Genomic DNA, 12521 nt, shown 5'->3' with positions numbered 1-12521 from the left:
GATTCATTTTGTTCGCTTGATGAGAATTAGACATCCTAATATTAGGAAAGAGATTTTGATTAGAATCTTTAAGTCAAGTTTATTAAAGCATAATCGTTAAGATTATGGGGCAATCCTAAGTGCTTTAATTCTAAGGCAGGAAAGGTTATAGTTTCCTAGATTGCTAAGGCACCCTAGCTAACAAGTAAGGCACACATAAAAATGAAATCCTGGTTCTCTATAACAGCCTGGTTATGCTATGATACCAATCTGTAACGTCCTCCCAATAGGGTCTGGAAGGAACGTCACTATTATCAAAACATACCAACATATTATAATAAACGAGAACAATACTAAATGATGAATTTAACTTTAATGAGTACTCAGCGGAAAATGAAATGTCATTATAATGACAGGAATAACAATATCGTAAATGTTCACATGCAGAAGTAATAAATGCGATATCTCTTGATCCTATGTCCAAGTAGCATCACAAAAGCAGTAAGTATAAGAGCTTGAATCAAACAGCACCTGAGACAAAACATGCTAAAGTGTCAACCAAAAAGGTTGAGTGAAGTTCATAGGTTTAACAAAAAGTTTGTCGTTGTTTTAAACCACAAGATTTAGTTTGTAAAGTTGATCTCCCGCAGGATCAAAAAGTTATGCCAATGCGTGATATTTAGACAAAACGTTCAAGTTTGCCCCATGACAAGTTGTGTCTGTCCTTGTCAGTTTAATTTCATTATTAAGTAATACAATGACTTGGTCAAATGTATCGTGGACGTTACTCCTGATAGGCCTACCCCCAATAATTTAGCATGCCGCAACAATTAAAAATATCACTGTAGGGACTTAGTCGGACATAGCCGGGTATAGCATAGTTTAACAGTTTGGTACTTGTGTCTAAAGTGTAAAAAGTAAAAACATCATGTGTCTCACCCCAAGTAAAAGTAAGTAAGTTTGCTAGCAATTAAAGAGGGGCTATAAATTCACCTTAGTAAGTAGAGAGAGAGTTATTCCTCGGAATAAAGAGTTGAACGAGTGAGCAGGAAAATCAACCTATTGACATTTAAGAGTAGTTAAGTGTTTTGCCCATGTTTAAGTTTAAGTATGTGAGTTTGTTTTACTAAGTTTCTATTCCTAGTAAGTTACTATTTTTATAAAGTTTCCATTTTTAGAAAGTTTCTTATTTTACTAAGTTTCTATGACTAGAGAGTTTCTACTTTTATCAGTGTTTTCCATTTTAGGATACTTGTCGTATTAGATAAGCTTCCAATCACCCCTTTCCCTTCGAATGGCTAATTTAGATCTAGGGGCTTGAGCCATAGGACCCTTTAAATCGGAAATCCAAACCCTCTGCCTAGAATCTCATAGAAACCATTCGTCAAGAAAGTTCGAAGATCTATACATCTCTAATACATATCCCAAAATGTTTTTATGTTACAATATAAGTAGTAGGTTATAGGTGCTAGTAATAGTAATAGTGTATACATGTTATTTATTTTATTTTTAATTGCATATAATTTATAACATTATTTACATGTTTCGGTAAAAATAATAATCGAAGTAAAAAGTTAAAAGTAAAAAATAAAAAGTAAAAAGTAAAAAAAATAAAAAGTAAGAAAAGAATACTTACTAGTAGTAATTCTTCAAAGAGAGAATGAGAGAAATTTTGGTGTGAGTTTGAATGAGAAATGAGGGGTATTTATACTTGAAAAAATTAGGTAAAAAGAATAAAATAATTAAAAGAAAAAGAAATATTTTAATTCTTAATAGGATTTTAAAATTAAAAAGTATTAAATGTTAGGTCATGGGATAATGCACAAAATAAAATAATAAAAGTAGTTTTTCCATTACAATTTTTAATTAAAAAGTAATTTATTTATTTATTTATTTTTTTCCATTTATTTTAAGGATTTTTTTTATATAAATAAATAAATTGATTTAATGTTTTTCCAAGAATATTTGTCAATAATATTTTATTTTATTTTATTTATTTAATTAATAAATACAATATTTTCATAAAAATAATAAATAATTCGGTATTTTGTATTTTTAATAATAATTATGATTTTAATTATTAAACTATAGTTTTATTAAGTTTGTAAATATTATTACATTTATATATAATTAGATTTCTTATATAGTTAAATATATAATACATTAACTAAATAATAAAAGTGATACAAAGTTTATATACTTAGTTAAATTATGTCAAATTATATAAATTAATAATATATTATTTATTTAAGCGTACATTGTTGACTAAAAATTACTATTCGGTCAATATTTAATTGTATATAACAACCCTTAATACATATAGTCAGACATATAACCCTAGGGTTAATTCAGTAAATTTAGAAGTCGAAAAGTGAGGGTTGTTACAGTCTCCTTCAGCACACTTACTTATGGAAAACACCGATTCAACTTTCTCGGTCCACCGTTTCAATCTGATTGGTCCTTCGGTCCCATCAAATTCTGAAGGTTTGCAGGCAGTGAATTCCTTGTAGGAGCATCCTACACGATTTCTTTCGCCGTTAGCTGTATTGCTAGATTCAGAGTTATTGTTGGTATGTAGCGCGACCTGTACTGCGGCTATGTTTGAAGCAAGAAAGGCACGAAATTCCTCTTCGCTCATATTCAAGGTGTGTCGAGTAGTCGGTGCCATTTCCTTCAAAATAGTCAAATGAAACAATTTAATCATACTGAATATTAAGAGTAGTCAATAGTATCTCGTAGCATAATATGAACTCATTTATAAAAGCATTTTCTTCATATTAGCGTTTTATAAGTTTAAATTCGGGTACTACCTACCCGTTAAGTTCATACTTAGTAGCTAATATACAATTCAACTACTACAATTCCATATGAAAAACTGATTATAATAATATATCACATACAAATATTCTTCAAACTTACAACTTCGCTATATTACATATAACATGAAATATAGTACACTATGATACAGGACAGTTTTGAAGATAAATCTAGTTAATACGCAAGTTGTTCAGCAAAGGAAATAAAGACACGTAATTCATAAGTCCAGAAACAAGTCATGCATTCTGGTTTTACTACGACGACTTCCCATCCTTGGTCTTATGGAAAATAACCGTTATGACCATTAGCTAGGCAGCATGTTGTAATGTCGTCAAAAGGACGAGGGTTTCGTAATGTCCAACAGCCCTGTAATAATCTAAAAACGTTGTTTCTCACCCCAACTACTGAATCCATCACTTGTGGGAAAGTTTTATTTAAAAGCTGCAATCCGATGTTCTTTTTCTCACTTTGGTAAGAAGCGAATATCACTAACCCGTAAGCATAACATGCTTCTTTATGTTGCATGTTAGAAGCTCTTTCTAATTCACGAAATCCTATGTTGGGATATGTTGAGTCAAAATAGGTTCTTAACCCGTAGCGTAAAATTACATTTGGGTTCCCCGCATTTAACGCTTTAAAGAAAACACGGCGTAACTTAAAGTCTCCTCAATGTGATATACCCCACCTATCAAAGGAAAGCCTTTTATAAACTAAGGCATTTCTGGTAAGTCTTTCAAATGTTTGACAAGTTAATTTCGCCATAACTACATGTGCTGATGAATTCTGACTGACTCTAGACAAGATTTCCTTAATCATATCCTCTGGTAGGTCTTCTAAAATATTCGGTTGTCTACCCTTAATGTCTATTTTGTTTTTATACTATAAAATAGATAAGGATTAGATTCATAATAACAAACAATACAAGCAATTTTTACATAGAACATAAAAGTACAAGCACACTACAATACATTTATTACACAACATGCTCACACCCCTCTAATCTAAATAACTGGTTTCTTCTTCTTCTTCGAACTTGATTCTTTTTCCTAATCTTCTAGGGATATATGATGTTCCTCTAATACGAGTCGTCGTTTTCCACATTGTTTTAGAAAAACCCGGTGGTTTAGAGGTTCCCGGGTTATTGTCACGATATTGAAAATACGGGTGTTGTCGGTACATATAAAGTTCATCGGGGTCGGAATCAGATTTCTCTATTTTGATGCCTTTTCCCTTATTATTTTATTTTTCCTCATTAAATTGGGTCGGGGTAATTTCTATAACAACATCGGAATCCTCATCAGGATCCGATTCATCGAAAAATTGGTAATTTTCCCAATATTTTGCTTCCTTAGCGGAAACACCATTGACCATTATTAACTTTGGTCCATTGGTTGAGGATTTTCTTTTATTTGACCGATTTTCTGTGGTTCCTACTATTCCCCCCTCCGGAACCTCTTCTTCTTCCGGTTCCTCTTCTTCTGGTTCCTCTTCTTCCGGTTCCTCTTCTTCCGGTTCCGTTTCCTCTTCTTTCGGTTCTTTGGGAACTTGTGAATCTTGCCAATATATATTCGACTCTTAGTTATTATTAGGTGAGTCAATGGGATTTGTGCTAGAGGTAGACATCTATCACACAATATCAAACATGTTAAGAGATTAATATATCACATAATATTTACATGTTAATAATATATAGTTTCCAACAAAAATGTTAAGCAATCATTTTTAAAGAAAACACGGTCGAAGTCCAGACTCACTAATGCATCCTAACAAACTCGATAAGACACACTAATGCAAATTTTCTGGTTCTCTAAGACCAATGCTCGGATACCAACTGAAATGTCCCGTTCATATTGATTATAAACGTTCCATATTAATTAATTTCGTTGCGAGGTTTTGACCTCTATATGAGACGTTTTTCAAAGACTGCATTCATTTTTAAAACAACCATAACCTTTATTTTATCAATAAAGGTTTTAAAAACATTACGTAGATTATCAAATAATGATAATCTAAAATATACTGTTTACACACGACCATTACATAATGGTTTACAATAGAAATATATTACATCGACATATGTTTCTTGAATGCAGTTTTTACACAATATCATACAAACATGGACTCCAAATCTTGTCCTTATTTTAGTATGCAACAGCGGAAGCTCTTAATATTCACCTGAGAATAAACATGCTTTAAACATCAACAAAAATGTTGGTGAGTTATAGGTTTAACCTATATATATCAAATCGTAACAATAGACCACAAGATTTCATATTTCAATACACATCCCATACATAGAGATAAAAATCATTCATATGGTGAACACCTGGTAACCGACATTAACAAGATGCATATATAAGAATATCCCCATCATTCCGGGACACCCTTCGGATATGATATAAATTTCGAAGTACTAAAGCATCCGGTACTTTGGATGGGGTTTGTTAGGCCCAATAGATCTATCTTTAGGATTCACGTCAATTAGGGTGTCTGTTCCCTAATTCTTAGATTACCAGACTTAATAAAAAGGGGCATATTCGATTTCAATAATTTAACCATAGAATGTAGTTTCACGTACTTGTGTCTATTTTGTAAATCATTTATAAAACCTGCATGTATTCTCATCCCAAAAATATTAGATTTTAAAAGTAGGACTATAACTCACTTTCACAGATATTTCCTTCCTCGAAAATAAGACTTGGCCACGGATCGATTCACGAACCTATACAAATATGTACATATATATCAAAGTATGATTAAAATATAATTACAACTATTTTTATTATGTTTTAAAGATTTGAGTGTATTAAGTCAGCTGTCCTCGTTAGTAACCTACAACTAGTTGTCCACAGTTAGATGTACAGAAATAAATCGATATATATTATCTTGAATCAATCCACGACCTAGTGTATACACGTCTCAGGCTAGATCACAACTCAAAGTATATATATTTTTGAAATCAACCTCAACCCTGTATAGCTAACTCCAACATTACTGCATATAGAGTGTCTATGGCTGTTTCAAATAATATATATACATGGGTCGATATGATATGTCAAAACATTTGCATACGTGTCTATGGTATCCCAAGATTACATAATATATTAGAATACATGTATAATACAATATAAGTTAGCTAGGATATGATTTGTATAGATTTGTTAAACATTTCCCGTAGCTAAAAAGATCAAACATATCCAATCTTGTTTTACCCATAACTTCTTCATTTTAAATCCGTTTTGAGTGAATCAAATTGCTATGGTTTCATATTGAACTCTAATTTAAGAATCCAAATAGAAAAAGTATAGGTTTATAGTCATAAATTTAAGTTACATGTCAATTACTAAAGAGGTAGTCATTTCCGTCGAAAGAACGACATATTGATGACCATTTTGAAAAACATACTTTCACTTTGAGTTTAACCAAGATTTTTGGATATAGTTTCATGTTCATATGAAAAATCATTTTCCCAGAAGAAAAACTTTTAAATCAAAGTTTATCATAGTTTTTAATTATCCAAACCAAAACAGCCCCCGGTTTCACTACGACGGCGTATATCCGATTTTATGGTGTTCATCGTGTTTCCAGGTTTTAAATAATTAAGTTAACATATCATATAGATATAGAACATGTGTTTAGTTTATTTTAAAAGTCAAGTTAGAAGGATTAACTTTTGTTTGCGAACAAGTTTAGAATTAACTAAACTATGTTCTAGTGATTACAAGTTTAAACCTTCGAATAAGATAGCTTTATATGTATGAATCGAATGATGTTATGAACATCATTACTACCTCAAGTTATCTGGAAAAACTACTGGAAATGAGAAAAATGGATCTAGCTTCAAAGGATCCTTGGATGGCTTGAAAGTTCTTGAAGCAGAATCATGACACGAAAACAGTTCAAGTAAGATTTTCACTCGAAATAAGATTGTTATAGTTGTAGAAATTGAATCAAAGTTTGAATATGAATATTACCTTAAATTAGAAAGATAACCTACTATAAATAACAAAGTTTCCTTGATCTTAGATGATTACTTGGAATGGATTAGAAAGCTTGGAAGTAAACTTTCAAACTTGGTAGTATTCTTGATTTTTATGAAACTATACTTATGGAATTTATGAAGAACACTTAGAACTTGAAGATGGAACTTGAGAGAGATTAATTAGATGAAGAAAATTGAAGAATTAAAGTGTTTGTAGGTGTTTTTGGTCGTTGGTATATGGATTAGATATAAAGGATATGTAATTTTGTTTTCATGTAAATAAGTCATGAATGATTACTAATATTTTTGTAATTTTATGAGATATTTCATGCTAGTTTCCAAATGATGGTTCCCACATGTGTTAGGTGAATCACATGGGCTGCTAAGAGCTGATAATTGGAGTGTATATACCAATAGTACATACATCTAAAAGCTGTGTATTGTACGAGTACGAATACGGGTGCATACGAGTAGAATTTTTGATGAAACTGAACGAGGATGTAATTGTAAGCATTTTTGTTAAGTAGAAGTACTTTGATATGTGTCTTGAAGTCTTTCAAAAGTGTAAGAATACATATCAAAACACAACATGTATATACATTCTAATGGAGTCGTTAAGTCTTTGTTAGTCGTTACATGTAATTGTTGTTTTGAAACCTTTAAGTTAACGATCTCAATTAATGTTGTTAAACCAATGTTTATATATCAAATGAGATATTAAATTATTATATTATCATGATATTATGATGTATGAATATCTCTTAATATGATATATACATTAAAATATCGTTACAACGATAATCGTTACATATAAGTCTCGTTTCGTAATTCTTGAGTTAGTAGTCTTGTTTTTACATATGTAATTCATTGTTAACACACTTAATGATATATTTAAATATCATTTTATTATGTTAAATATAGTGTATCAATATCTTAATATGATACATATGTATTTAGTAGACGTTATCATAACGATAATCGTTATATATATCATTTCGAGTTTCTTATCTTAGTAATCTCATTTCTTATGTATATCACACATTGTTAATATATTTAATGAGATACTTACTCATCATAATCTTATGTCAACCATATATATATGTCTATATATACCACAACATGTAGTTTTTACAATTTTGTAACGTTCGTGAATCGCCGGTCAACTTGGGTGATCAATTGTCTATATGAAACTTATTTCATTTAATCAAGTCTTAACAAGTTTGATTGCTTAACACGTTGGAAACATTTAGTCATATAAATATCAATCTCAATTAATATATATAAACATGGAAAAGTTCGGGTCACTACAGTAATAATCTAATAACCTTGTTTCTCACCCCAACTACTGAATCCGTCACTTGTGGGAAGGTTTTATTTAAAAGTTTAATCCGATGTTCTTTTTCTCACTTTGGTGAGAAGCGAACATCACTAACCCGTAAGCATAACATGCTTCTTTATGTTGCATGATAGAAGTTCTTTCTAACTCACGAAGTCCTACATTGGGATATGTTGAGTCAAAATAGGTTCTTAACCCGTAGCGTAAAATTGCATTTGGGTTCCCCACATTTAACGCTTTAAAGAAAACACATCGTAACTTACGGTGTCCCCAATGTGATATACCCCATCTTTCAAATGAAAGCCTTTTATAAACTAAGGCATGCCTGGAACGTTCTTTAAATGTTCTACAAACTAATTTTTCCGTAAATAATTGTGCCGACGAATTCTGACCGACTTTAGACAAGATTTCATCAATCATGTCCCCGGGTAGGTCTTCTCAAATTTTTGGTTGTCTATCCTTAATGTCCATTTTTTGTTTTTATACTGTAAAAATAGACGAGAGTTAGATTCGTAAAAGATAATTATCAATAATACAAGCAATTTTCACATACAACAAGAAAAATACAAGCACACTTATTTTACATATATTACACTTCATGATTACAACTCTTTATTCTGACTCACTTGTTTCTTCTTCTTCGGACTTGGTTTGTTTCGCTAATTTCCTAGGGATATATGGTGCTCCCCTAATACGAGCCGTTCTTTTCACAAATGGTCTACAAGGACCCAGTGGCTTAGATGTCCCCAGGTTATAGCTAAAACTTAAGAAATACGGGCGTTGACGGTATTTTCCATCGGGACATTTCATGTTAACATAGAGGTCATCGGGGTTGGACTCGTATTTTTCTATTTTTATGCCTTTTCCCTTATTATTTTCTTTTGCCTTTTCAAATTGTGTCGGGGTAATTTCTATAACGTCATTGGAATCCTCATCGGGATCCGATTCATCGGAAAATTGGTAATCTTCCCAATATTTTGCTTCCTCGGCGGAAACACCATTGACCGTTATTAATTTTGGTCCATTGGTTGAGGATTTTCTTTTATTTATCTGTTTTTCAGTGGTTTCTAATATTTCCTCCCCCGGAACCTCTTCTTCTTCGGGTTCCTCTTCTTCGGGTTCCTCTTCTTCCGGTTCTTATTCGGGAATTTGTGAATCTTCCCAATATATATTCGACTCTTCATTATTATTACGTGAGTCGACGGGATTTGTATTAGAGGTAGACATCTATCACACAATATCAAATACGTAAAGAGATTAAAATATCACATAATATTTACATGTTAATAATATATAGTTTCCAACAAAAAAAATGTTAAGCAATCATTTTTAAAGAAAACACGGTCGAAGTCCAGACTCACTAATGCATCCTAAAAAATTCAATTAGACACACTAATGCAAATTTCTGGTTCTCTAAGACCAACGCTCGGATACCAACTGAAATGTCCCGTTCATATTGATTATAAACGTTCCATATTAATTGATTTCGTCGCGAGGTTTTGACCTCTATATGAGACGTTTTTCAAAAAACTGCATTCAAGAAACTTATTTCGATGTAATATATTTTTATTGTAAACCATTATGTAATGGTCGTGTGTAATGAAATGTCCCGTTCTTATTGATTAAAAACGTTCCATATTAATTGATTTCGTCGCGAGGTTTTGACCTCTATATGAGACGTTTTTCAAAGACTGCATTCATTTTAAAACAAACCATAACCTTTATTTCATCAATAAAGGTTTAAAAAGCTTTACGTAGATTATCAAATAATGATAATCTAAAATATCCTGTTTACACACGACCATTACATAATGGTTTACAATACAAATATGTTACAACAAAATAAGTTTCTTGAATGCAGTTTTTACACAATATCATACAAGCATGGACTCCAAATCTCATCCTTATTTAAGTATGCGACAGCAGAAGCTCTTAATAATCACCTGAGAATAAACATGCTTAAAACGTCAACAAAAATGTTGGTGAGTTATAGGTTTAACCTATATATATCAAATCATAATAATAGACCACAAGATTTCATATTTCAATACACATCCCTACATAGAGATAAAAATCATTCATATGGTGAACACCTGGTAACCGACATTAACAAGATGCATATATAAGAATATCCCCATCATTCCGGGACACCCTTCGGATATGATATAAATTTTGAAGTACTAAAGCATCCAGTACTTTGGATGGGGTTTGTTAGGCCCAATAGATCTATCTTTAGGATTCGCGTCAATTAGGGTGTCTGTTCGCTAATTCTTAGATTACCAGACTTAATAAAAAGGGGCATATTCGATTTCGATAATTCAACCATAGAATGTAGTTTCACGTACTTGTGTCTATTTTGTAAATCATTTATAAAACCTGCATGTATTCTCATCCCAAAAATATTAGATTTTAAAAGTGGGACTATAACTCACTTTCACAGATTTTTACTTCGTCGGGAAGTAAGACTTGGCCACTGGTTGATTCACGAACCTATAACAATATATACATATATATCAAAGTATGTTCAAAATATATTTACAACACTTTTAATATATTTTGATGTTTTAAGTTTATTAAGTCAGTTGTCCTCGTTAGTAACCTACAACTAGTTGTCCACAGTTAGATGTACAGAAATAAATCGATAAATATTATCTTGAATCAATCCACGACCCAGTGTATACGTATCTCAGTATTGATCACAACTCAAACTATATATATTTTGGAATCAACCTCAACCCTGTATAGCTAACTCCAACATTCACATATAGAGTGTTTATGGTTGTTCCGAAATATATATAGATGTGTCGACATGATAGGTCGAAACATTGTATACGTGTCTATGGTATCTCAAGATTACATAATATACAATAAAAGTTGATTAAGTTACGGTTGTAATAGATTTGTTACCAATTTTCATGTAGCTAAAATGAGAAAAATTATCCAATCTTGTTTTACCAATAACTTCTTCATTTTAATTCCGTTTTGAGTGATTCAAATTGCTATGGTTTCATATTGAACTCTATTTTATGAATCTAAACAGAAAAAGTATAGGTTTATAGTCGGAAAAATAAGTTACAAGTCGTTTTTGTAAAGGTAGTCATTTCAGTCGAAAGAACGACGTCTAGATGACCATTTTAGAAAACATACTTCCACTTTGAGTTTAACCATAATTTTTGGATATAGTTTCATGTTCATAATAAAAATCATTTTCTCAGAATAACAACTTTTAAATCAAAGTTTATCATGGTTTTTAATTAACTAACCCAAAACTGCCCGCGGTGTTACTACGACGGCGTAAATCCGGTTTTACGGTGTTTTTCGTGTTTTCAGGTTTTAAATCATGAAGTTAGCATTTCATATAGATATATAGCATGTGTTTAGTTGATTTTAAAAGTCAAGTTAGAAGGATTAACTTTTGTTTGCGAACAAGTTTAGAATTAACTAAACTATGTCCTAGTGATTACAAGTTTAAACCTTCGAATAAGATAGCTTTATATGTATGAATCGAATGATGTTATGAACATCATTACTAACTTAAGTTCCTTGGATAAACCTACTGGAAAAGAGAAAAATGGATCTAGCTTCAACGGATCCTTGGATGGCTCGAAGTTCTTGAAGCAGAATCATGACACGAAAACAAGTTCAAGTAAGATCATCACTTGAAATAAGATTGTTATAGTTATAGAAATTGAACCAAAGTTTGAATATGATTATTACCTTGTATTAGAATGATAACCTACTGTAAGAAACAAAGATTTCTTGAGGTTGGATGATCACCTTACAAGATTGGAAGTGAGCTAGCAAACTTGAAAGTATTCTTGATTTTATGTAACTAGAACTTGTAGAATTTATGAAGAACACTTAGAACTTGAAGATAGAACTTGAGAGAGATCAATTAGATGAAGAAAATTGAAGAATGAAAGTGTTTGTAGGTGTTTTTGGTCGTTGGTGTATGGATTAGATATAAAGGATATGTAATTTTGTTTTCATGTAAATTAGTCATGAATGATTACTCATATTTTTGTAATTTTATGAGATATTTCATGCTAGTTGCCAAATGATGGTTCCCACATGTGTTAGGTGACTCACATGGGCTGCTAAGAGCTGATCATTGGAGTGTATATACCAATAGTACATACATCTAAAAGCTGTGTATTGTACGAGTACGAATACAGGTGCATACGAGTAGAATTGTTGATGAAACTGAACGAGGATGTAATTGTAAGCATTTTTGTTAAGTAGAAGTATTTTGATAAGTGTATTGAAGTCTTTCAAAAGTGTATAAATACATATTAAAACACTACATGTATATACATTTTAACTGAGTCGTTAAGTCATCGTTAGTCGTTACATGTAAGTGTTGTTTTGAAACCTTTAGGTTAACGATCTTGTTAAATGTTGTTAACC

This window comes from Rutidosis leptorrhynchoides, chromosome 6, assembly GCF_046630445.1.
Source record: "Rutidosis leptorrhynchoides isolate AG116_Rl617_1_P2 chromosome 6, CSIRO_AGI_Rlap_v1, whole genome shotgun sequence".
NCBI lineage: Eukaryota > Viridiplantae > Streptophyta > Magnoliopsida > Asterales > Asteraceae > Rutidosis > Rutidosis leptorrhynchoides.
This window is presented reverse-complemented; position numbering follows the sequence as displayed.